This window comes from Adiantum capillus-veneris, chromosome 15 (genome assembly GCF_014529385.1).
Source record: "Adiantum capillus-veneris isolate H3 chromosome 15, ASM1452938v2, whole genome shotgun sequence".
Classification (NCBI taxonomy): Eukaryota; Viridiplantae; Streptophyta; class Polypodiopsida; order Polypodiales; family Pteridaceae; genus Adiantum; species Adiantum capillus-veneris.
Genome location: NC_140945.1, coordinates 88,229,836 through 88,257,422, shown reverse-complemented (window position 1 = coordinate 88,257,422; position 27,587 = coordinate 88,229,836). Strand labels below are relative to the sequence as shown.

Here is a 27,587-nt window from a genome sequence, read left to right as displayed (position 1 = left end):
ATCGCCAATGGGAAGTAGCCAAATTTATTAGTAGGTACCTCTACCCTGTGTGGGAGGCCGGCAGCTAATTCTTTGGTGCGACCATAATTCATGCACGCTGCAAGCAGTCTCAAAAACAGGAGAAAAGTGTAGTCTTAATTGGTGTTGGGTTTTCAGAGAGGATTTGTGAGTGATGAAAAACTCTCGAAGACAATATGAAATCCACTTAATGGGACAGTGGTAGCGTATTGCATGCAAGGCAAGGTTACCTTCAGGTTACCCTCATGCCATAGGCAAAATTGTAGACTTTTTTATTCGCCTATTGGTGGCGCTGAAGCGGCCCTATCTTGAGTGTTCACTATAGCGCATGGGAGCGATCTCAACAACATTGCATGGCGGTTGATCTTGTGTGAAACTTCAACCACACACACACACACTACTTGAGCCCTGTAGTGCATGTACACCACATGGACTGACTCTCTTCCTCTGGGCCTAACATCATACTGATGCCCTGCAGCGACTACCAACCCACCTCAGAAGATCTCATAGCCACCAACCGTCCCTCACCCTCTCTCAGTTCCAATGGTGCACCTCCCCTCCCAAACTGGAGTTCTCTATATTCTCTCTCTTCCTCTTCACAGCCGCCCACCAGAGACCATGCGGGTGTAGAGAATTGTTGCCATGCAGACCACACATATGCTCCTGTCTCCTCCCTACCTAGCCGTGCGTAGTCCCATGCTGCTTGTCTCACATCACGAACTCCATACAGTAGTAGTCATCAATAGTACCCCCAATATCTATGTTTATTTTGTTATTTTTGTCAATACAAGGGTCTTGACCTACTCACCAACTAGGGAGACCCCACATCGTTGCTCTGCAAATTCCTCCCACACACCACACTATAGCGCCATGTTTCTTGCCGCACATCACGCATACTGAGGTAATGTGGCTTCCATACATGCCAAGGTAGAGTAGGCAACTGAACAGCTGAAGGACACTGGCTGTGAAAGGGTAATTCTTGGCCATTCTGAGCGCAGACACGTTATTGGCGAAACGAATGAATTTATTGTTGGTAAAAAAGTTGTTTATGCACTATCATAGAACTTGAAGGTTATTGCTTGTGTGTGTGAGAAACTGGAAGAGCGTGAATCTGGGAAGACTTCTCATTTTGCTTTGAGCAATTGAAAGCATTTGGAGATGCAGTGCAGAGCTGAGACAACATTGTGATTGCTTATGAGCCAGTGTGGGCGATTGGCACTGGCAAGGTAGCAACACCGTGTGCTAAGAGGTATAAAAAAGGTGCAATGAGAAGACTGGCACTGGCAAGGTAGCAACATTGTGATTGCTTATGAGCCAGTGTGGGCGATTGGCACTGGCAAGCTCAGGAAGTCCATGCAGTCATCCGTGGTTGAATGGAGAAGAATGTTTCTTTCATCAAAGCTGCTAAGGCCGTTCGTGCCTTTTATGGTGGTTCTGTGAATGGAGCCAATTGTGGCAAAGAAAGAAGATATAGATGGATTTATTGTTGGAGGAGCCTCGCTTAAGGGTCCAAAAGCTAAGAAAAAATCTTGAAGTTGTTTGCCACAAAGTAGGAATCTCGTGCAGAGTGTATCTTCCCCCTTAGGTTTCCGGTCATGCAACAATATTTAATCTTAATAATTATCCTTAGAACATTTCACTGTAGCCTACTATCTCTCTGATGATATGTGAGGGAGTTGTCCAGCATTCTCTATGATACAACATAGTACTATAATTGTGTGCATATGCAGCTACCTTGGAACAGTTGCATGCTTTATGGAATGCATACTTGCCTGACTTATAATATCTCTTTTAAGAAACAATGTTATTTTGTTTTTCGACCAAGAAGCTCTTCAAACTGGTGCTTGAGATGCATCTTTCGGTATTAACTATAATGGGACCGCTTTGGCCATTTGTATGCAACTTTAATGTCAAAGGCAATCCTATCTCATTTGGAAATCTGACCGGCCTTACTTCCTTGGATCTCTCAAGCACCAAGCTTACAAATGTCCTTCTAGAAGCTATTATCAAGCATAGGAATCTTGTCACGTTAAAACTTGGTCCCAACTAGCTGGAGAGTCCGCAAGCCTTTTAAATTTGCAGTATTCGTAATTGGGCAACAATGTAGTCCAAAATCTGAGGAAAAATAATAATTAACTTTTCTATTTTCTTTGACATTGTCTCATAATTCCTTGAATAGTGGAGAACCTGAAGAGCTCTCTAGGTACACCCACTAACAGTCTCTCTCATTCGATCACAATGCTCTAATAGAAGTCTTCCAAAATTCTACGATCTCTTGCCAATATTTCCACTATTAGTCTCTTCTTTAATAATCTTTCAAGCCTCTTACTTGAGAAAGTAATGGGACTAACAAGAACCTAATAATTTCTATTTTGATTTTTCTCATCCAATAATCTCTTTTATGGCACAATTTGACTATTTACCAAATTTTTATCTTAGTAGCGGTCTTCATTCCAGGGAATGATTGAAGATCCTTTTCAAGAGTTTCCACTGGTGGTTGATAGGTGTCAATAAACAAATTCTTAAGGGAAAATTAAGAAAAAACAAAACTAATCTAACTGGCTATTTTAAAAAACATAATGATTTTGCTAACTACTGATCTTCATTTTTAAGAACTTGTTTAGCATTTGATTGTTTGCTACTAGCTATTTCTCTGAACCACCTTTACATACGTTATTTCTCAATATCTTCTGACTCATTTTGATTGTCTTTATTGAGTTAGTTCCTAAATACATCTATTACTAACATATGTCTTAAGATTTTGTCATTATCAATCATCTCTTATCTTCCTATACCACATTGTTCTTGCTTAATATACTACTACAATAATACTCACGTTATCTACTTCCTTGTAACTTATTTTCTTTTGGTACAGTTAAATTTAGGGGGGAAAACTCACACAGTTTGCGATACGGATAATACCATTGGACAATTTGAAAGGAAAAATATATTTTGTTTATCTATGTTCTCTTATGGTATATTGTGAAATTAACCATCTCTAAAGTTCTACCTTGTAGGCTTGCACTAAATGTAATTTCTATTGAGAGGATTTGACATTAAGGTATAGAGCACCTCACATAAATTGAGGTCCTTTGGGTTGGTGAACAACAATAATTAGTAAGTACTCTGCTACTCAACTTTACTCCAATGTGGTGTCAAATAGGTAATAAATGTTTTGTTTTATGTCCGTCTAGTCCATTGGTCACATGCACACAGATTCGCCGATTTAGGCAGTGTGTCAATGCTCATTTAGAGCAAATTCGCCAATTTAAGCATCACAACAACAAGCTACAAATTCACACTTTTTGAACTTATATCAAATGCAGATTCACCGATTTAGGCAGCACGTCAGGTGTATATTCGCCGATTTAGGCAACACCGATCACAAAATCATGCTGCAGTGTGACTGGCCACCACTGTAACCGGTATGATTTTGTTAGCCAGGTATAGAAAATGAAAGATATTTTGGATTTGGATTTGGAATTGGTATATGATGATTTTCTGTCACGATAGTATTTATGAAAGTGAACTTGAGATTGATGAGAATTGACTTATACAATGATGAGTGTGACCAATGATATCCTAATTCATCAAGGTATGATATATACCGCTTATTCTAGTGGTATCCGACACTAGAATAGGTAGTATGTGGTGACGGCAGGAATATTCAATGTGTGTAATTTTATGTATTTTTCCTTTTGATACAGATTTCTAATCATTGTTTTTGACAAGTATTGTCTGCAGATTTTTATCTTTGTAACCAAGGACAATTGCTTTCCAATGGATAAGTATGTTATAGAATTGATATTTTATTATCTATTGCAATTGACAGGTGGAAAAAGAATCAACAGATAATGGATTATGCAGAAGGATATTACATTTTATGTATATTTGATTATTCAAGTGCTCTTTATGAGCTTTGGCCATTTATGTTCGGCCAGCCAGTTTGTACTCATTTTTGGGCATTCAAGAAATCTATAAATAAATACGTGCAAGAGGGAAATGCTCAGTCTTTGTTGACAGGTCAACCTTTCAACAACGCTTCCACAAAGATTCCATGAAAGATTCTCTAAAGATTCCAAATAAAGATGCTGATGAAGTGATGAAGACGAAGATGGATACTGTAATGTGAAGATATAAGCTCATGGACATGATCTAATATCCCGTTATTATTATTTTGAGCCGGTTTAGGGCCACTTTTGTAATGTTTACAGGAACTTCATATGTTAAGTCGGCAATTGTATTTTGGCCAGAGATGCTTGTTGGATTAGCAAAGCCAGCTCACAGTGTTGTAATTAAGCTCTATAGAAGCCTAGGGACAAATCAAGTCATTTTGGTCGGACATTAGGTTTTCTAAGGTTTAGTATATAAGCCAAAACCTAAAGCTTTGTAAAGAGACTTCTAATAATCTGATCTTCTGTGTCGTTGGGAGACTGCGAGAGAGTGAGAGAGAGTGTGTGTGTGCTACAGGAGCTACGGTGGTTGGAATCGCAAACGGAGAGCAGCAGTGTGTTGCCCACAAGGAGAGCTACGCATTGATGCTTACATCACGTGCGTTCGTCTATGTTTTGGCAGATTCACCTACGATCTAGTTTTGGAGTTTTAGTGAGTAAATGTTGTCGTTTTTTTCATTCAGCATATCCACGCGATCAGAGCAAGTAGATCTACACATTAGGCACTTTAGTTTTTGAAAATGTCGACCTGCAAAAACCGGCCAGACATCCTACACGTTTTCTGCACAGAGGATATTTGGTAGGTTTTTTGGTCACGGACCTTAGGGAGAGTGGCCTATTGGTGTTGATAGGATATCCCTCAAGTTTCGTAACGTTTCGAGAACGTCTAATGGGCTTTTGGCTTGCGGTAGCATCATAGGAGACTCTCACATTCACAGAACCGATGGCATGTAGATTTGATATCTCTGTAGGAAGTAGTCATTAGTCGGTCGAGTAGAGGTTGACACCCTTTGCTTGCTTCCACGCGCCTGCGGATCGAGCTCCATCCTCAGTTGACAATTATATGTTAGGTGAGTTCTCGCTATGCTGACGTCCATCGCGGCGTATCCGTCCAACATTAGCGCCGCTGTCGGGGATGAGGGCCCTAAGTAGGTGACCGAGACTAGTCCTTGAGGATAGAGATCCCTCTGGCTTGCCAGAGTACTATTTTACATTTAGATAGGATCAGAGGGTGGTGGACTCTATAGGTCTTAGGAGAAGTCTAGGGAGCGTGTGTCTGGCCTAGATCCTTCGTCTTAGGTAGTATTAGGTAGTAGTAGGTTGTGGTGTAGAGAGTAGGAGTTCGAGTGGTAGATGTGGTGGTAGGTTGACTTGAGACTCCGTGTGAGGCCAGGAAGCAACCAAGACATCAAAATCACCACCTCACATGATGAGTAGGAGTAGTGTAATTAGAATATCTTGATTGCTGATCTAGAGTACTTTATGCATGTCTTATTTTCTGTTCGGCTCATCAGAAAAGTGGAAAACGTTAAGTAGGAAAGACGGTAAATTGTGTTTGGAAGCTGATTTGAAGTCCAAACATTTCTGTGATTATTACTGAGAGCTCTACAGGGCATAGGGAGTACTACTACCATAAAAAATTTGCATTTTAAGACAATAGACATCCTACTCATAGGATGTCTCCAGGGCACTTTTGGCAGGGAATTTGGAAAACTCAGGTTACCAGTGGGTTCAGAGGGTAGGTTTTACCCTAGTAACATATTGACTTGAGTGTTTTTCCCTATTTTTGTTGACCAAAAGCCAAAAAGCAGAGTCAGAAAACGTAAAATTTCAGAAAAGGCTTAAATTGAGTGATTTTTGCATGTTTTTGCAATTGTGAAGCATACTTGCACTTGCTGAGAGCATAAGGAAGCATCAGGGACACTTCAACCTGAAAAAATAAGCAGTAGACATCCTACGCGTAGGATGTCTACAGGGTGATCTGGGCACTTTTTTGAAAATCTGAGGTTACCAGTGTGTTTAGAAGGTAGATTCTACCCTATTTTCACCTGGAAAGTGGAAATTTGACCAAATTTTGATAGATCAAAGCCAAAAGACAAGAATTGCCAGACATCCTACCCAAATTGTGTCCAAAGCCTAATTTTGAGACCAAACCATAGGATAACTCCATAGGCATGTTCTAAATGTTGTATTGAGTGCATGTGATAAATTTCATCTCATTTGGGTCAGTGAAAGGAAGATTGAACAGACTCTAGCATTTTTGACTGAAAAAGGCAAGAATAGCTAGTTTTGGGGTCTTTTGACATCTAAACTCAAATCTAAGCATACCAGTGGGTTGCTGAAGACTAGGGGAATCTTTGGTCCAAGTTTGGGTTCATTCTGAGCAAAAAGACATCCTACGCGTAGGATGTCTCTTGCATGATTCTGAAACCAAATCTCTACTGTGACCATACCATGTTGTCGTATAGCCTTAGATAAGCCTCCTAGGCAAATTTGGTCCAATTTGGAGTTGATTTGACCTGGGAATTCATCAGAACAGACATCAGGCTTTCGGAACAGTTTGATCATTTGACCAACCTATAGGTGTGAGAATCAAAAAGTAAAAATAGCTGTGAGTTTAGCACATCAAGGGGAAGCTACAGTGCAAGTTTGAGCTGAAATAGAGCAAAAAGACATCCTACGCGTAGGATATCTCCAGGGTCATAAAGTGGTCAAAATTCTACTTTGGCCATATAGGGAGGTTCTAAGTGTCTCAAGGATTCCAGAACTTTTTTCAAAAGTGAATTTGGACCTTGTTTGGCCTATTTACCAAGCAAAGACAAGAATTGTCAGACATCCTACTCTTGGAGTGCACTAGAAGCTTATGCAACCCAAATCTTGACCTATTGGCATCCAAATTCAAATCTAAGCATACCATTGGGTTGTTGATCCCTAGGAGAATCTTGGGATCATGTTTGGACAAAATCTGAGCACTTGGACATCCTACGTGTAGTATGTCTCGAGCTTGATTTAGGACTCCAAACCAATTTATGAGCACACCATTGCGATCAGCACATCAAGGAGAAGCTGGGGTCAAAATGCATTGGGAAGTCAGGGGTGTCTAAAACCGACAGTTCGAAATAATTGTGAGAAAACGGTCACGGTTTTTGAAGACTACTAAGCTAGCAGATTGAAATTATCTTTTGGGAAAACCATTGGTCACCTGTGGAAAGGTGTAAGTTAACTACGGCCTAGTGTAAAATTTGACCGTCCGTACACAAATCTGGTAGCAGTAACACCATACACAAGGACTCTTGATTTTGCAACAACACTCGCAAGTTTTGGAGAACTTTAACACAAGATTTTTTCTAGCAAATCACTGCGACTTGTGCATAATTCTCTTGTGCTAGCTTAAGTTTAGTGCAGCTAAAAGCGAACTTGAAAGTCACTTCGTAGCTCAAGGAACAAGTGTGACCGTCAAAGGTACATCAAGAATTTTTGCATTCATTGTGAAAAAGTTTTCCAGCTAAATAGAATTTTGTAGATTGTGTGCTAAAGTGAACACATGTTAGCTTGACTCAAGAATCGCTACAAAGGGAGCAGTCGTTGCAGTATAGTGGTAAGTTGCATAACTTATCATAGTGCTTTCACTAGATCGAGACTGCTAAAAAGATGTAGGCAAAGCAAGCAGCCAGACAAGTCAGTATCAACCTTGGCAAGCAAGGGAGATAAGAAGTTCAAGCAAAGCCCAATTCAGAAAAATCAGAGATTAAGGCATCCACAAAAGCTGAAGGACCTCAAGCGAAAAACAACTGACACAAGGGTGCTAATAATTTTTATTAGCATTGAGGCAAGCAATCAGGCATTAAACAGATTCCAACATCAGATATGAAACCCTCTCGGATGGGGGGAATTCAAAATCAACAAAGAGACCCTATATCTTCAAGAGTGGGATTAAGAAGTCCAATTTTACAAGAAGTAGTGTCCTTTTCAGGAGTCCAAGTGGAATTTCGAGAAGCATTGGAAGATGCCGAGCCGGAGGAGAGACCACTCGAAATTCACAATGCCCAATGTAAAAGGTCAGGTCAAGATGTCATTGTGGTCGAGAAATATGATAGGCACCATGAAATAGCCGATGTGAAAAATATGGATGAGTTTAGCAATTGTGGGCAACCTGTAAGTCACATACTTGGACCCCGTCCAAAAGCACCATCAAGGGAAACGAAAAACAAAGATTCGGTTCAATCTTCAACCTCGGTGCAGAACTCACCAAAATCAACTCGAAAACATAGACCTAAGGCTATGCAGAAGCCCCACATCAAAGACCATATACTGATGGAAGAATTAGCATTACAACTGCTAGAAAGCATGGATAGTGATTTGATTTTTTATGCAAGCAATAGTGGAAGCTATTTTCAGCTTCTCAAGGACAAGGCGATGAAGGATAAAGAGACAAAGCCAGTGGATACACCTAAGTCAGTCGTAATCTACAGGTTCATGCATGCAAAGAAGAGGTCATATATGTATCTAGATACCACAGGAAACCATTATCAGCAGTATTATGGAGAGCTGTCTCGTCCAAAGAGTGCACATGTTGAGATAACAACATATTGCGACCAATGTGTCATTGGTCATTTAGTGAAGGACTGCCCAGCAAAGCTCTACATGGAAAAGAAGAAGCAACAAGCCAAAAGCAAAGTTCAGATAGTGACAACAAGGGAATGGAAGCAAGAATCCCCAACAAGATCTCCGGAAAAGAAGCAGATCTTGTCGCAAAGCAAAAAAGATAGGCTCAAGACACAGTTGCTTGAAGTCAAGGGTGTCAACAACTACATTATCATAGAGAATCAGGCTTTCAAAAAAGATCAATTGAATCAGCTGATTCAAGATCGTTTAAGGAACCTCAGTGAGGACAAGTCAAAGCATCCACAAGGTGATGAAGATGAAGCTCGTAGTTCAAGGGTCGAGAGCAAAAGAAGCCAAGATTCTGACGATAGTGAGACAACACAAGAAGAGGTGGCAGAGGTAACAAAAAATCTTAGTGCCACATCACAAGTGGAAGACATGCAAATAGAGTCAATGGATGAAGCTGAAATTCTACCAAATAAATTCTCTACTGTGGACTCTTCATTGGTGATTGAACAAATCAAAGAGTATGAGAAGCTAAAAGAAGATGTAATTGAAGACATAGAATGCACAGGAGAACAAAAAATGACTGAGTCCAAGATTGACTACCAAGGACAAGCAATACAGGATATGAATGAATATTTTTGAGAAGAGACTCTACAAAAACCCATGGAACAAGGGAAACCAAAGGCCACGGTGACCATTGCATCAAAGCAAGAGAGTCAACCTCAACATCCTACTACACAAGCTTCAAAACATTTCCAAGAAGAAAAGTCACCATTGAATGACCTTCAAGTGCTAGAAGAAGTAAATAGTGACAAAGAGCTTCTGAAATCAAGAATCAAGGCATCACAGTCAGAAACTACAACAAGCAGCTACAGCAGAAGATAGTAAGCACTTGGGACATGCTACAACCAGTCAAATGACAAAGAAGTTCAACATACAAGAGGGTGACAAAGCTTCCAAGGCACAAAAGTCCAAGAAAAGTACTGAAAGCAACAAGGACATCAGCTACTTGGCAGCCAACAAGAAGATTAAATTCTCGTTGGATGTGCATGAGAAATTGAAATTCAATTTTACAGCAGAGATAGATTGCACTGCCATGACTAATGTCATGTCTTATGGGCTGTGGTTACTTCTAGATAAGCGAGAACTGTATGAAATTTAGGTACAGGTTCCTATATCACATGGAATAGTTGTCACAAGTTTAGGGATTTCAAATGCTACCCTTACACTACGGTCAAAGGTAATCAAAGACAAATTCCTAGTGGTGGATTCCTCCAAAATGAGTACACATTTGATTTTGTCCAAGCAGTGGGCAAAAACATTGGCAGAAGAACCTAAATTTTCAACAATGGTCATCACGACTAGTTCTCAAGAAATCCAGCCTACTACTGCTCCAAGATTATCGGCTTCCGACAAAGGCAAAGCCAAAATGAGCCCACAAATGTCCTACCAACAGAAGCAGTCCCTTAAATCAGAGTCTTCAATCCAGTCCCAAAAAGTTCAAGACAAAGATTCGACATCAAACTGACCACATGCTTCCACATCAAAGGCAGACTCCAAAGAAAGTCTTTCAACCAAAATATCCTACACTGCGAGCTAGATCACCGCCGCCAAAGGTTTTCAACGGTCTACATTAAAGCTGAAGAAATAAAGGCCAAGGACCCAATATGGGTAAATGAGCCTAGCCAATTGACTAAAGGTAAACACATGGGATGGATAGCCTCCCACTACAGCTTAGCAGAGCAAGGCTATTATGAGGGTCAAAAGAAACTTTGGTTACCAAAACCACAGACCTCATCTTATGTGGTGGATAAAGGTTTCAAAAAGCGTCCCCAAAAGCAACAAAGCTAGGTGTTGCTTGTGTTCCTCCAATGAATTAGAGTAGATGATAATATCATCAAAGAACACTCTAGTGAAGGTTGGATGAGGCCTGAACAGCTTCTCCATCAAGCGGTTAAATGTGGCTGGTGCATTGGTTAAGCCAAAAGGCATGACAATGTATTCGTAAAGACCAAATGTGGTGCAAAATGCGGTCTTTACAATGTCTTGATCAACTATCCTTATTTGATGATAGCCACTTTTTAGGTCAATCCTACTGAAGTAGGTCGATCCTTGTAGCTTATCAAATAGGTCTTCTACCCGTGGAACGGGAAACCTATTCTTGATAGTGATCCTATTTAGTGCTCTATAGTCGACACACATACGATATGTGCCATCTTTCTTTTGCACTAATAGCACAGGTGAGCAAACTAGAGATGAGCTTGGCCTAACCATACCCTTCTCAACTAACTCATGCACTTGCCGCATAATCTCCTCTTGTTGAGCTTGAGAAACTCTATAAGGAGGTTTGTTAGGCGGTGAACTTCCTGGAAGAAGTTCAATTGCATGGTCATCATTACCTCGTTTAGGAGGTAGCTCACAAGGGATGTCGTCAATAAAAACATCTTGAAACCCCTTGAGAAAATTGGATAACTCTAATTCCTTTTGGTTGCTTTTATTTTCTTTTGTTAAAGCATTAGGTTTATTTTGAGAATCTTTAACAAAAATCATGTACACGGAAATAGAGCTCTTTATTGACTTGTTGAAAGATGGTGTATGTACAATGGGGATGGTGTTACCCATTTCCTTAGCATCTATATACATGTCTTTTTCCCTGAACTTAAAGGAGATTCTCCTTTCAGGAAATTTAACATCCGCAACCAGGCGGTCAAACCATGGTGCCCCTGGGATTACATCCTCATGCTTGAGAGGAGAGATAAAGAAGTCCTCTTTGTCCACATAGCCTTGGACATGAAGCCTAAATTTCCCAATTAAGGGAGTGACTGAAGATTCTTGCCCCTTGAAGGCACTGTCTGCGGGTAGGACATCTCCCATCTCGTAGGATTGTATGCCTAGCTTAGTGGCTAACTCCATAGATATAAAATTGTGAGTAGAGCCAGGGTCAAAGAGAATAAAAGCATCATGTTCTCTTACCTTTCCCCAAGCATGGCATAGAGGAGATCCTTTGTGGTGAGTTTGGTGAGTCTCCTCCTCTTGGATTTCAACCAAGGAAGCTGTAGGAGGATCTTGGCGGTTGTTCTTTTGGAGACAAGCGCGGTACGCATGCCCTTGTTCGCCGCACTTGAAACACCGGTTATCCTTACAATAACGCTCAAGCTCTTCAGGAGAGAGTTTATTCTTACCTTTGTAAACTCCCTTCTCTTTATCTTTGTTGGAGTTGCCCTTAGGAGCCTTTCGGACATTGTCCTTCCCCTTAAGCTCATTGGAACCCTTGTTTTCTGGGGGCTTATTATTTCTTTTATCCCCCGTTTGGAAATTGATTCGAGAGGCCACCATAGTGTGGTGTATTACCGCCGATATGGTACATGGCCTTTGGGAGTTGACATACTCCGCCATTTCTTCGGTTAAGCCCGCACAAAATTGTTGTTTTTTCTCTCCAAAATACAACTTTTTGAAGACAGTGTCTTTGAGTTGTAGGTCCCAAAACTTGTCTACATATTTGTGGATGGATTCATTGGGAGAGAGCTTTAAGCTTCGCCATTCGGTGAGGACTTTGTATTTGGCATCGGTGGCCAAAAACTGCTTCATAATGGAAGCTCTTAAAGCTTTCCATGTTCGTGGAGCTTCAACGTTGGCTCGTAGGCTAGACCACCATTGCCTGGTGGACTTTTGAAAGTGCATAGCTACATGGCGTAGCTTAGAGGACTCCATGAAGCCCTCATCTCCAAACGCCGCATCGAATTGTTGGATAAAGGCCAAGACTTTGTCCGTAGCACCAAAGGTGCCATCATAGGTAAGTAAAGAGATGCTCTTCCCTCCCTCTTTGAATTTCTTCAGCTTGGACGACCTCTTCCATGAGGCATAGGATTTCCTATGGCCTCTTCTTTTTGATGGTTCAAAAGTTGCACCATCACTTTCTTCAGAAGGTGAAGAATTTGAAGAAGGTGGAGAAGAGGGTGACCTCTTTCTTGCCTTTTTCTTGTCTTGATCTTTGTCGTCTTCACCATAGCTTTCATAAGAGGAAGAGGATGTCCTCTTTCTCGCCTTTTTCTTCTCTTGCTTTTTATCATCCCTCTTTGAATTTTGGCGTGGAGAAGAGTATGATGGTCTTCTCCGCTTTGGTGGTGATGGAGAGCGTTTAGCCCGCCGTCTTCGTGGAGCCATCTCCGCCGAGGTGGCGGGAGACTCACTTCTTTCTCATTACTTCGGTGGAGGCTCTTGAGCTCTCCTTTGGGAAGGAGATGCATCATCAAGAAGTAAATTCTTGAGCCCTTCGTATGGATTCTCTTCTTCTTCCCGAATCGGAGAGAGACCTCTTTTGGTAGTCTCACAAGGAGGTGTTCTCTCGTCATGGTGATGAGCTTGGAGAATCCCGTGAGCACGGAGCTGCCGTTTCACTTCACTTTGGAGAGATGGATTGCCCATGGCTTGTTGAAGCCTAGAAACAAGATAGTTAACAAGCATTGAAGCATCATTAGTAGATTTCTCATGAGCAAAATCAAAGTTATCAACATTAATTTCACTCTCTTTACTATTGTCAGCCATTCTAACAACTTTTAGCTATAAAAGTTTTAGGTGTACTTTGTCACTTCAAGCCCTAGTTGCTACTCCTCTTTACCCCTTTAGAAAAAAGAACTCAAGCTACTGTACCCATGGCTCGAATACCATTAATTGCAAGGAATAGAAGAGAGGGTCTTTCAACACCAAAACAGCATCGGCTCCTGTCAAGCTTCTAATATCTCAATAGTGGGCAAGCCCCATAGGACTCCACTATTAAGACCATAGCTCTCAATGGTGATGCCCCGTTAATTGCACAAAGGCAGGCACACTGCAAGGCTGAAAAATCCCTATTCTACTTACTCACAGGCAATTAATAATACCAACCATTTGTAGCTAGCTTGAGGACCTCCCTTCTTGATCAAGAAAAGAGAAACCTTGAGCTCTGATACCAATGTAACATTTAATGGCCTAAAAACTTATGTGTAGCGGAAATTAGCATGAACATAGTGGGCATTTCATTAGAATATATTCCTAATGAGAATTACAAGAGTGCTTGGGTGGAGAGACCAACAAAAATCATAACACCTAGTTAGATAGCATCGACAATACTTTCAAAAGAGAGAGAAATTAAGATAATGACAACAGTTGAGGACCGGATTTTCATGGAGCCGGTCCCCCCTCCAAAAGGTTTTGTATTATGGTTTCTCCCATCAAGAGAGACATTGTACAATACAATTCTTTGTGTTCCTTCAAGAATAGCTAGTGCAATGAAGATGAAAGCTTCATGCACTAAGCAAAACACTTAGCAAACACAACTTGAATTATCCCCGTTCTCAGACCCAAGACCTCCCACACCTTCGAAGATGGTGAGAGCTAGCAGGGTATGAGAGTAGATTGAGAGGAAGAAGGAGTATTTTACGAGAAAGATGTAGATCTCCTCACATAATCACTCATATTAGCATAGCTTAGCTTAGTAATTAGCTTGGTAGAGGAGATGATCATGCATTGAAGCTTGGCTCTTGGTTGGATTTGCATCCACATGCCAAGAGAGTGTTGATGTAGGCTTCTATCTCACAAGCTTGGAGTAGGTGATGAGTTCTCCATTAAAGCTTGGGAAGAGATAGTCTTCTCTTTCTTCACACATGAGCTTGTGTGAGTGTGTGTGTGATAATGCCTTGAAAAAATCAGCCCCCTCTCTCTCTTGGGCGAGCCCCCTTGCTATTTGCTCTTGCTCCAGCCTCATTGGCCCTCCCCAAGTCAAGCCAATCACAATTAAGCAGCATAAGTGATAGCCTTTTGACATGTGTCCCCCTTTCCCCTTTTGTGAGAGCTTTAGGTAATTAAATAACTAAACTAAACTCTCATTGGACCCCTTTGCCTCCTGGCCAATAGGAATCAGGCAAGCCATTGGGCTCCTGAATGCTCATTGGACCCCTTGGGAGACTGCCCAATAGTCTTCTAGGAGACATAATTCTCATTGGTTTCTTTTATTAAATGTTTTTAAATTAATTAAACTAGATTTAATCTAGCTTAATTCTCAGTGGTCCACTTCAAGGGTCATCCAATAGAAACTAGGTACACCTTGTGAGCATCTGGCCTAGGGAGCTGACATGTGTCCCTCATTACCTTTGTGTAAAGGGAGCCTGTGTGTGTGTGTGTGTGTGATTTTATCTGTCATCCCTAAAAGAAGGGCTCGCCCCCTCATGTAGGGATATGCATTGACTTTGGAGAGCACACAAAGCATCCAATTCCCCCTAAGCTTTAACCCTTTGGACACAACCTTTGAATTTTGGAACCTTAGCATTTTGGAAGTCTTAATGGGCTGAACCTTAGGGTATTTTTAGCCCATTGTTGTACATGGCTCTTTTGCAGATGGCCCCTCCTTTGGATCCCTATTTTCACTCCTTTGGATCTCTACTATGGCCGGTCTGCTAGCTTAACCAATATTCTAGCCTTTTCTCCCCTGGCACTTCCCCACATTAAATGATCAGTTTAATATGAGAAAATCATTTAGGAGAATTAGATATTGATTATTATGACACAAGATATCATTGGTCGTACTCATCATCATAATTAATTCTCATCAATCTCAAATCCAGTTTCATAAAAATACTATCGTGACAGAAAAGAATCATATACCCATTCCAAAACCAAATCCAAATATCCTTCATTTTGTATACCCGTGTAACATGATTCTGTGATTGGTGTTGCCTAAACCGGCGAATCTACATCTGACGTGCTACCTAAATCGGCAAATTGACACTTGTGCTACCTAAACCGGTGAATCTGCACTGATATTATGTAAACTTTTGAATTTGTCATGTAATGTGTGTTGCCTACATTGGCGGATCTGCACGGACAACTAGTGCTGCCTAAATCGGTGGATCTACACCCGGATGAGCATTGAAACACTGCCTAAACCGGCAAATCTGTGTGCATGTGACGAATGGACTAGACAAGCCATAAAATATAAAAATATTTACTATTTTTTTGACACCACTTTGGGCTATAGTGGGGGTGAAAGGGCGGTGGTAATGCGTGTGCTAGGCTCCACCCAACCGTTCTATCTTATAGCCTTCCCCTAGGGTACACATTGTCTGGCCGTGCCGGGGGCCTTGCCCGTAGGATCCATGTCCAAATCCAAATATCCTTCATTGTGTATACTCGTGTAGCATGATTTTGTGATTGGTGTTGCCTAAACCGACGAATCTACATCCGACGTGCTACCTAAATTGGCGAATTGGCACTTGTGCTGCCTAAACCGGCGAGTCTGCACTAATATTATGTAAACTTTTGAATTTGTCATGTATTGTGTGTTGCCTACATTGGCGGATCTGCACGAAAAACTGGTGCTGCCTAAATCGGTGGATCTACACCCGGATGAGCATTGACACACTGCCTAAATCGGCAAATCTGTGTGCATGTGACCAATGGACTAGACAAGACATAAAATATAAAAATATTGACTATTTGTTTGACACCACTTTGGGCTATAGTGGTGAAAGGGCGGTGGTAATGCGTGTGCTAGTCTCCACCCAACCGTTCTATCATATAGCCTTCCCCTAGGGTACACACTGTCTGGCCGTGCCGGTGGCCTTGCCCAAAGGATCCATGTCCTTACATTACCCTCCCTTGGAGAATCATTTTTTTCCTCGAAAACGAACGCAGGAAAATGTTTCTTAAGTGCAGAGACATTCTCCCACGTAGAACCTTCTTCAGGTCTCTCTATCCATTTTACCAACACCCGTCATCTGACATGATGTCTGGTACGAAGCTCACGAGAATCCAAAATCTTTTTGGGCTCATGAGGAATGCTTGGAGATGCGATAAGGTCAACCAACACACCTGTTTCAATGACATTACATTCTTTCCTAGCTGTTTTGTAAACGGCTAACATGAAAAATAGGATGAACTCGTGAGTGCTCTAGAAGAGCTAACTTATAGGGCACTTGACCATATATGTTTGAGAATGGTAAACGGTCCACAATAGCATGGTGAAAGTTTGGCAACTTTTCCCGTCTTATGGGGTTAAGGTTTAAGCCAAACAACCAAAAGACCTCTTGCCCAGGTTTGGAAGAGGCAGTTTCCCAAGAGAACCAAAAAGTGGAAGATGAACGAATGCTAGAAGGTATGTTGTCTACAACACTTACAAAGCATTAAAGAGAGGATTTCAAAGTGTGTGAAGGAAATTTCCTAGGTTTTTTGCTAAATATTACACCGATGTGCGTGGAGTAGATGTTGTTCAACACAAGATTGAGTTGAAGCCAAAGGTCACACCTAAGGCTCAAAAGCTACATATCCTAGGAGTCATCAAGGAGCAGGCTTTACTCAAGGAGGTAAGAAATCTTCTAGCAGCAGCTTTCATTTATCTAGTGGAGAATTCAGAGTGGGTTTCTCTTATTGTTGTCACTCCTAAGAAAAATGGCAAGTGCAGGGTGTGTGTGGATTACCATCCACTCAATGAGGCAACAAAAAGAGATCACTTTCCCCTCCCATTTCAGGATGAGATACTAAATGAGGTAGCTGGTCATGAGAAGTACACTGTGTGTGATGTCTACTCAGGTTACTTCCAAATAGGGATTGCATTGAAGTATCAATTAAAAACAACCTTAATCCCTCCTTGGGGTTGTTATGCTTTTAGAGTCATGCCATTTGGTCTGACAAATGCTCCTGCAACATTCCAAGATTTCATGAACATGGTATTTCAAGCACATAAGCCAAGATGATCTCTCCTATTGAGAGCCTCTCCCTGACATAGTGGTAATTCACCTCAATGTGCTTTGTGTGAGCGTGAAAAATTGGGCTCATCGCAATTGCCAATGCACTCTACCTGTCAATGTAGATAGTGTTGGCATTGTCCTGTCCATCACCCAAATCATCCATAAGGCATTTGAGCTATACATACTTAACCATAGCTGTGAAGACTGCCCAATACTCAGTCTCAAAACTAGAAGTGTCCACAGTAGGTTTCTTCTTGCTCAACCATGATATACATGAACTACCAAGCATGAAACAAAAACCACTTGTGGACACTCGTGTGTCCACGAGTGGTTGTTTTGACACACTAGATGAGTCTCTGTTCAAAAAAGCATGTAAGTCTGGTGGAAATAATCCCCCTTGGGATAAAACAAGCCAACATGTAAAGTGCCACTCAAGTAGTGTAAAACCCTCTTCACAGCCTGCCCATGCTTAGACTTTGGGCTATGCATAAATATGATGGCCTGTGAGACTACAAACTCAATATCCGACCTCGTGTTTCATACATAAATGAGGCATCCAATAGCAGTTTGGTAAAGAGTGACATTTGCAGGATCATGAGAATCACGAATACTCAATTTCAATTATGTTTCCATGGGAGTGGAAGTAGGTGTGCAATCCTCAAGTCCAAACTTACATAGCAATGTCTTTATGTAACTTTTTTGACACAAGGCAATACCACCATCACACTGCTTAAATTGTATACCCAAGTAATGATTCCACAACCCCAAATCTTTCATATTGAAATTAGCATTCAAATCAGCCTTAAGTTTAAAAATATGTCTCTCATTTGGTCCAGTGATCAGCAAATCATCTACATAAAGAACCACAATGAGAACTACATTACCCTCAACTTTACATACAATGTGCTTTCTCTTGCGCTGTCACAAAAGCCTTGTTTGACAAAATGAGTGTCAGCCTTCTCATACCAAGCACAAGGATATTGCTTCAACTGATACAAAGCTTCGTTACATCTGCATACCTTATCCTCTTGTCCATTCTTGACAAAACCACAAGGATTTGTTACATAAACTTTATCAAATATGTCACCATTCAAGAAAGCAGTAACAATGTCTGATTGATGTACATCCCAACCAAAATGAGCTGCCAATGTACATAGAAAATGCACAGTAGTCATACAACAAGTGGGAGAAAAGTCTCTTCATAATCTATGCATTTTTGTTGTGCATAAGCCTTTGCAACAAGTCAAGCCTTATAGCGATCTATCTCACCATTCGGCTTGCATTTTAACTTCTAAACCCACTTCATACCAATGGCCTTTTTGCCAGGAGGCAAATCACATAAAGTCCATGTGTCATTTACTATAAGTGCATCTTATTCCAATTGCATGGCAGCCATCAAATTTTTTTAAATTTTGTGTTTCATCAAGAGATAGAGGCTCCTCAACATCATGTAATCTATGCATAGCCAAAGCATAAAAATTTGATGCATCAGATGCATGGTGAGAACCTGAACGAGTACAACTAGACAAAGGTGCATCCAATTTATTGTCACACAAAATATGCACCAACCATTTAGGCATACCTCTATCCTGCTCATTCTCACTCCTTTTCTCTTCAAGTACATCATGTACATCTGCATCAGTAATAGGCTGATCTGTAATATTTTCAAAAACCCCCATAGGTTGTACATTTGCCTCATTGGTATTTACATTCGTACTTCTACCACTGAAAAGAGTCAAGAAAGTGTCATAAATGTCCTGTGAGCTTACATTATTGTCTCTAGTACATGACAGCAAGGGCTGAAGAGAATCTTCTTGTGAAACCAGAATATGCTTTGTTTGTGGATGATACAATGTGTAACGTTTGCTTTCAGCACTATAACCAACAAAAATACATTTGACAACCTTATCATCCAATTTTAGGTGTTGTGTTTGTGTCACGAAACCATATGAAAAATAGCCAAAAACACACATGTGCTCAATAGAAGGCTTTCTATCATGCCATGCTTCATATGAAGTAATAGATTGCAAAGCTTTCATAAGATACTTGTTTAGTACATAAGTGACACACATGATGGCTATTGGCGGGTACGCGACGTGCGGACGCTAGCATAGCAACAACAAAACCAACAACTCTATGTCAGTCGAAGATAACCTTAACCCGTAGGCGCATGGAAACAAGAAGAGAGTTATGAACCTACTTCTTGACCTTGTAAGACAATCACTAATAAGGAAATGAGGTCAAAGATCACACTAGTGAAGACAATCCAAACTACAACGTTGACGATCACTGAATCTAGGTCAAATTCACTTGAAACATCACGAAACCCATAAGGTACACTCTCCTTCACTTGAGATCAATATCTTATGGACTGTGACTAGATAACCCACCTCCAATGACCCCTTGTGACAACCACTTATAAAGACAGATAGCAAAAAAAAAGTTGTCATTTTTCATGGCGTATGATTCTAACATGTTCAATTGTCAATAAAGCTTCCTTGCCATAAACCAAGTGGTAAGGGGAAAATCCTATGCTCGTTTTGATAGCAGTTTTGTAGGCCCATAACGCACAAGGCAACTCTGAATCCCAAGTCTTCCCATGTGTCTGAGTCATCTTTGTCAAGATCTCTACCAAATCTCCATTGAACCTTTCATTAAGACCATTGCATTGTGGATAATAGGGAGAATTGTACCTATGTTGTATATTGAGCTTTTCGCATAAGAAATCAAACAGCTCTCCTCTAAATACTGGTCCTCTATCAGAAAGTAGCTCTAGTGGCACACCAAATTTGCAACATATGTACTCATAAACAAATTTTTCCATCTCTTTATTGGTAATTTTTTTGACAGCGTTAGCTTCTGCCCATCATAACATATAATCCACTGCTATCAAGATGTAAGCATTTATTTTGCTAGCCATAGGTAAGGGTCCAATGGCATCAAGACCCCATTTTTCAAACACGTCAAAATCTAGAATTGTCTTTCGCAATTCAGGCTTCAAAATTATCTTTCCCATCCTTTGACAAGGCAAACGCGACTTGCACCAATGATTAACATCTCGTTCAATACTCGGCCATATGTAACCTTCTTGCAAGACCTTATGCAACATGACCTTCATAGCAAAATCGCCTCCACAAGATCCCTCATGATTTTCTTCCAAGATTTTGTAAATTTCCTCTTTCCAAGGCACATGACGCAAAACCAAATCACATCCTTTCATGTAAAGCACATCATCAAGAATTTTGTATTTCTTGGCTTTTCTTATGAATGCATACTTTGTAGAAGACGGTAAACCTTCACGTAGAACACCTGCCAATAGAAAATCCACTTCCTTTGATAAGATTTCCCTCCCATGATATAAAGGGGCATCTGCCTTTACCACAAACACACAAGTGATCATCTCTTGGGCAGCATCATGTGCTTCTTCATTTAGAGACCTCTCAATATGCTGCAAACTCCATGCTTCGAGCTTTTTGAGCAACGCTTTCACTTTGAAGAATAAATATTTTTGTTTAGGGTTCTTATTCTTCCATACTCCCAACACTTGCTTCACAACCAACAAAGCATCTCCTTTAATTTGCAAGCGTCCAATTCCCAATTGTAAGAAAATATCCAAACCACCTTCAAGAGCCATGTATTCTGCTTCATTGTTACTTTTGGCATCAAGTTTTAGCCCTTGTTTCCTCATAAACTTTCCTTGTGCATCATAAATAACAATGTCTCTTAAAGCAGAATTATGACTTCTTCGATAAGAACCATCAAAGTATACTAGTGAAGCATTAGGGATGGCGAGAGTCCCTACTTCCTTCTTTTGCACCACCTTTTCTTTAACCAAAACCAGAATATCCTTATAAGTGAGAAGGTCTGCAAGGGTAGCCCGAGTACTTTCCTCCACCAAAAAGGTGAACTAAAACTCCTGAAGCTCAATAACCCATTTCATCACTGTTTTTGATATATTTAAATTATGGAACAACTACAAAATCAATGAATAATTGGTGAGGAAGGTGAATGACTTTTGTAGCAAGTAGTGTTTGAATCATTGCAAGCATAAACCATACTGGTCACATCACCAATTCAATTTCCAAAAAATCTCTTTCATGAGGAGTCTTTACTCTGCTAGCATAATGAACAGGCTTCATATACTGAGATTCCTTCCCCCTTCGTAATAACATAGCCCCAACAACATCATTTCCCACTGATGGGTTAAGATAAAACTCCTTTTCCCAATCAGGAGCCTGCATAATGGGGAGTGTACTCAAAACCTCTTTAACTCTGTCAAAAACCTCATCACAGTCATGAGACCATTCCAAGGGATCATTCTTGAGTGCTTGTTGCAAAGGATATAATAGATGTGATGCCAAGGGTTGAAGCGAGATAGATATTTAACTTTCTGTATGAAAGTGGCCAATTGTCTGGTATCTTTTTGAGATGATAGTAACAGCAAAGCCTCCACTTTCTCTGGATCTGCTTCAATCCCATTTTTTTAAATAACATGCCCAAGAAGCTTCACCCGTGGCTATGCCAAATGACATTTTTTAGGATTGAGCTTACCCCCATATTCATCATACTTGGCAAAAGTCATTTCAATCTTTTGAACATGCTCTTTCCTTGAACTGTATACACAGAAATCATCTATGAATACTTTGACAAACTTCCCAAGGAAGGGGGTAAGGACCCAATCTACTTTTCTTTCAAAGGCTCCCGACCCATTTGTCAACCCAAAAGGAAGGCAACAACAGAAAAAATAACCCCATGGCATGATAAAAGTAGTCTTTTTCCGATCTTCAAGAGCAAGGATAAGCTAAAAATATCCTGAATACCCATCACAGACACTGTATCTTTCAAAACTAGGCACTGGATTCAACAATTGATCAATAAAAGGCAAAGGTTAAGGATCTTTCTTGGTCACCACATTTACTGGCTTGTAATCAACACAAACTCTCCAATGCCATCTTTCTTTGGGGTGACTACTACTGGGCTCACCCATTCAGCATTAGCCACTGGCACAATGAACCTTGCATCCAAAAGCTTATCCACTTCTTCCTTTAAAGCATTCATTTTTTCCTTACCCATCCTTATTAATTTTTATCGTATTGGCTTTGACCCTTCAACCAGCTCGATCTTCACAAGATCCCCAACAAAACCCCTTATTTCTTGATATGAGGTAATAACAACATTTGGAAGTCTCTCCAACATTGCTAAGTACTCCTTTCTTTCTCCTTGTGTCAATAGTACTCAGCATATTTCGAATCAACTCTTTCTTCACTAGCAGTTCCTGTTTAGGTTGCATCAACTCTTCAAGTTGCTCTAAACGGCTTGAAGCATTTATATTCCCTGATATTTGCAACACTTCACTAATTTGTTTATGTTCCTCATCCAACAACAAGAATGACACTTCACCCTCATCACTGGAACTCAAAGTAGTACTACTTTATGAGTCTTCAGAATTATCATCACAGTGGTGGTTTCAGACTCATTATTCTCACTCACATCTTCAAGTGCCATAGGTTGTTTGTTATTCATATCAAAAACTCTCTTCTCACCCTTCTTGCCATGCACACCGATTGTGCCCTTGCCCCAATCTTGCAATGCACCAACAACTCCCAACCAAGGTCTTCCCAAAATGAGAGGAAAGGCTCCCAGACCAGCTGGCATAACATGAAAGTTTACCATAACTTTCACGTTAAAGACTTCAACTTCCAAATTCTTGATCATTCCCAAACATTTCACTTTGGCATGGTTTGCTAGTCAAATCCAAAACCCTGAGCTTCCGCATGTAATGAGACCCAATCTCTCGACACATGACTGTGTGATCACAATCACAAAAACTTGAGGACCTCCATCAATGTAGGCTTCTCCCATGCCCACACCTTTGTGCTAAGCGTTCACCACCACAGGACAGATGTCGGGTAACTCTTCCACACACAACACTCTAACTTGTCCAGGCTTTGGCTCTTTCTCTGGATTTTCTAATGACTTCCATTTCCTTTTAAGTTTGGGCACCATATTTATCAACTATCCAAAAGTACAATCTACTTTCCTCCCAATCAGGTCTTCATTTAAAATGTAAGTTGTTTGGCCTTCTCCCAATGGTAAATACACCACTTCAAATCGTCTATGAGGCTTTCTCTTTCTCTTGGTTGTTGCATCTTCACCCTCTTTCTCCTTCCCTTTCTTTCTGCTAGGCCCTGGTGCTGCATAGCCTTCTCTCTCTCTCTTTTGCCTACTGGCAGCACATCTAATTCTTTCTTTTTGACTCGCACAATACCCACATGACCACCATAAGTTGAGGCTTCATTTTCTTGTCCAATACCTTGATCTCCCCGTATATCTAATGCATAATCATCAGCTCTGTTAGGAATCTACTAAGGAAGTGGGAACATATCCCCTCCCATCCTTGCTGGCTTTGAACAATAAGTGATAAAATGACCAAGTTCACTCTAGTTATAACAAGTGGGGATGAACCTTCTCTACGGCTCAAAACCGCCTTGTCCACACCAGCATTCACTTTAGGTTGAGCTTCACATGCTTGAGCCGTTCCTCTACCACGACCACCTCCACCACCAAGAACATTGAGTCGTAATTCCTGTATCATGGCCATCATGTCTTGCATATTTTGTTGTAACTGTTCAGTATTAATAGCCCTTTGAATAGGTTAGCCTCCAGCCTCTGCCTGATTCTTCTCCTTTTCGCTACCATTATTTTTCTTAGGGACCACTTTCCCATATTCATTAAGCCTTTGAGATTTCCATTCTTTCTCTCTCGCAATGGCCACAGCCTCCTCGAAGGTGATGGGTCTTTTCAGCTCAACTTTGAACTTCAGACTTTCTTTTAAGTTTGCCACAAAGAGGTCCTTCTTCAACATGGATGGAGGGATCTTGTTTCCCAAAACCCAGGCCCATTTATCCCATAAACGGGTGAATTGCATGAAAAAGTCATCAACACTTTGATTAGCCCTTTGAGTGTACCCCCTAATTACATGCCAAACTTTGTCAGATACTTTGATGGATCGGTATTGTGCCACAAAAGCTTGCTTCACACAATTGTAGTCTAAAACCACCCCTGGATTTTGTGCCTGCATCAACTCATCAAAATTGTGTAACCAAACTTTTGCCTCATCATGTAAACTATATTGCAGCAGCCGCAACAATATAGCTTGGTCTAGTATATTGCAGAGTAAGATATTGACTTCCAACTTTTCAATAAACGACTGTGCATTTTCATTAGGCAATCCATGAAACTGTGGGAACTCATCTGCCATGTTTGATTGCCACAAAAACACTTACATGTGACGTCAAAAGCTCAAGGGATGTCGATGGATTGCTCCAGTACCTAATCCACCTCACACTGGATAACCCATTCCCCAGTGCTTGGTTTCACAGAACCTCATGACCCTCCAAAGGCTACAATCAAATTATACGACGGCCTTAAGTAATTAAAAGGGGTATTTTTTGGCTCTTATCCCAAGGGATCTTCTCTCTCCTCTTAGCCGACATGATTCCCCTTGTAGTCCTCTTTTTATTGGCTCATTTTGGGCTTAATTTGGGTGGAAAATGGCATGTCAGTCACTTTTTGACCAAGGAAAAGGGGGGAGGGGAAGTGTCCAGGGGACCAAAAAGCATGCCCAGGTGCCTGTCCAACTGGTATGAACCGAAAATGGGCACCCCCCCCCCTTCCCCAACACCCACAAGCCCCCATTAGCAGGGCAAGAGATCAGCATTTCCCATTTGATACAACCTTAGGGGGTACCCACTCCCCCCCTTATACCCTCCATTTTACACTTGCTCCCACCCATGTGGGATTAATTCATTGCCACTTGGCACCATCCTCCCACCTCCCCACTTAAGCATATAAATTTCTTATTTTGCTCCCCACACCGAGCAATCTTGATGAAAGCGTAGCGGGTGACTCCGAGCATCAAATGCAACGTTGTAAAGCCCTGATCGGAGCATATCACTTAGGACACATCAAGTACACATGAGTATCGGCATTGTAGATGTTCTCCCTTGATTGATATGCACTAGTGTGTCATTGTTTTATAGTCTAGTAGGACACTTAGCTACATGATGTGGATCCCCACACGTGTAGCATTGAAGCGGTGGTCTCTTTGCAATGAGATTAATATTTTGGCCTCTTGTTGCAAGAGTAGCTACTTTTGATAAACATGTTTTACTTGTCCCTAATAGTCCTCCATGTAGTATTGCAAGAGTAGCTACTTTTGATAAACATGTTTTACTTGTCCCTAATAGTCCTCCATGTAGTATTGCGGACACTCTTCAAGTGCATCCTCCCATAGGAAATATTAGGGTATATATCATCTTCACAACCTTCCAAACAATCACTAGATGGCTTGCTACCCATATGATTCATAGGGGTGACTCTTGGATGCGAGAGATGTGCTCCTAGCACTCGAGGTGATAGCGGTGTAGCTTGAATAACATTTTGGGCTCTAGGAACCATGTGTTGTGATAGTTGTTCAAAAGGTGGGAAAGGCATCAATGCAGGAACTCAAGGTCAATCCTTCTAGGCCAAGGATGGTCTATTTGCCATCACACATTTGAACATTATGCAATCCTTAGCTTGGTGACCGTACCTACCACATTCATTGCAATTCCAGTTGAATTTTACTCTAAATGTAGGACATTCACTAGTGCTATGTGGATCAAAGAAAAATCAGCACCATTGTTGTTCCCTTCTTGAATACATATGATTGTTTTATGGAGCACAATTATTCAGTGTCTTCCAATTGGATTGCATTGATAGTTAGTGATTGTCTCCTAGGTAGTAATACCTCTAATGACTAGGCTATTATAGATATTTTCATGTTGCTCCTCATAGGAATCTATCAAGAAATTGGTTATTGTTGAAATTATTTTATAGAAAAACGAAAATTCAAGTGCTTTAGATGACTAATAAGTCTCTTAGAGACTCTCCTTCCTCACATTCAGTCTTTTGTAGGCTAAGATGCTACACCCCAAAGCGCACCTTCTCATATGTACTCCTTCAAGAACAATCTCTAAAGATTAGGGTAAATCGTGTTCTCTTCCATCCTTAAGGTCCTATACCAATCCCCAGCCTTTCCACTCAAAGTCAAGCTTAAAGCATTGCACTTAAGTAGTTTGTTGTGATCTCCTAGGGAATCACATACTTGTTCAAATACTTAGATATGCTTTTAAGCATCTTTGTCCCCATTGAATTTTTGTGTAAGATTTTCAATTTGTATGGCTTTACCCCTAGGTTCTCTCTTATGTGCATGAATCATGTTCTATGCAATCGATCAACCGATCATTTGAGTAAATGCTGCCAAATCACCTATGTGAGGAGGTATGGTTGGTGGAGGCACTCTTGGAATCATATGTGGGATGGGGGTTGTTATTGGTCTGGCATATCTGTAGCCGACGTAGGATATGCAATATGACTTGGCATAGGCCCACTCAAATAAGGGCTTGATAATGGCAGTCGTGGCTCATACGCTATTGGTACAATTGGAGGTGTAGGAGCCATGTGTGCATAAGTGGCTACAAGCACATATGGTTGAAGCCTAGTGGTAGGTACTACGCCACTAGGTAGCAATATTGTACTAGCCCTAGAGGTCGTGGATGCATTCTCTATCAGGAGCATCACTAGAGTAGGCGTGGTGGTTTCTCTGAGAGGAAGTTGAGCCAAACTAGGAAAACTAAAGTTATTGTTCGTGGGCTCGAACTGCATCGGGAGTCTAGGTGAAGCGACATATGAGGGGTCCATGGGACTCATCATAGGATGATAGATTATGTTGTTTGGCCTTGCTTGTATCCAAAAATCTCATGGGGCCATTTGAGGGTACATTTACGCCTCGATTTTGCCTCTCCGAGTAGATGATGCCATGGAAGACATCACAAATTATTATTTGTTGCTCGTTAATATTAATGGCGCTAGATGTGGATTGTACAATCTGAGCAGAGGCCAAAGCATTTGTAGTAATCATGGAGAGAGAGGGACAAATTCCTCAACATCTGATGTTGGCTTAATCTCTGCAGCTATGGTTTCACGACAGTCCGAAGGCTTTTCAAATTTGAGGGACTTCTTTTCCTACAGCACTTCAAAGGGGTTGTGGAGAGGGATGCCAAGAGTACCTCCTTTTAAAGGAGCGGGGGGTGGAGAGGTGTCTTTTTGTTTCCAAGCACTAGCCGCTTCCAATGTCATGGATTCTCTTGCCATCATCTTCACCCTCTTGACCCTCTTTAGCCCCAAGACTTTCACAGCCATCGTAGTTGTTACTGTGAGCGGATTACATGTGTACGAATGA

General features: G+C 41.0%; 1 pseudogene; it reads left to right on the top strand.

Moving 5' to 3' along the window:
• Nucleotides 1-485: 485 nt before the first annotated feature.
• LOC147441028 (triosephosphate isomerase, cytosolic-like) lies at nt 486-27,587 on the top strand (annotated as a pseudogene).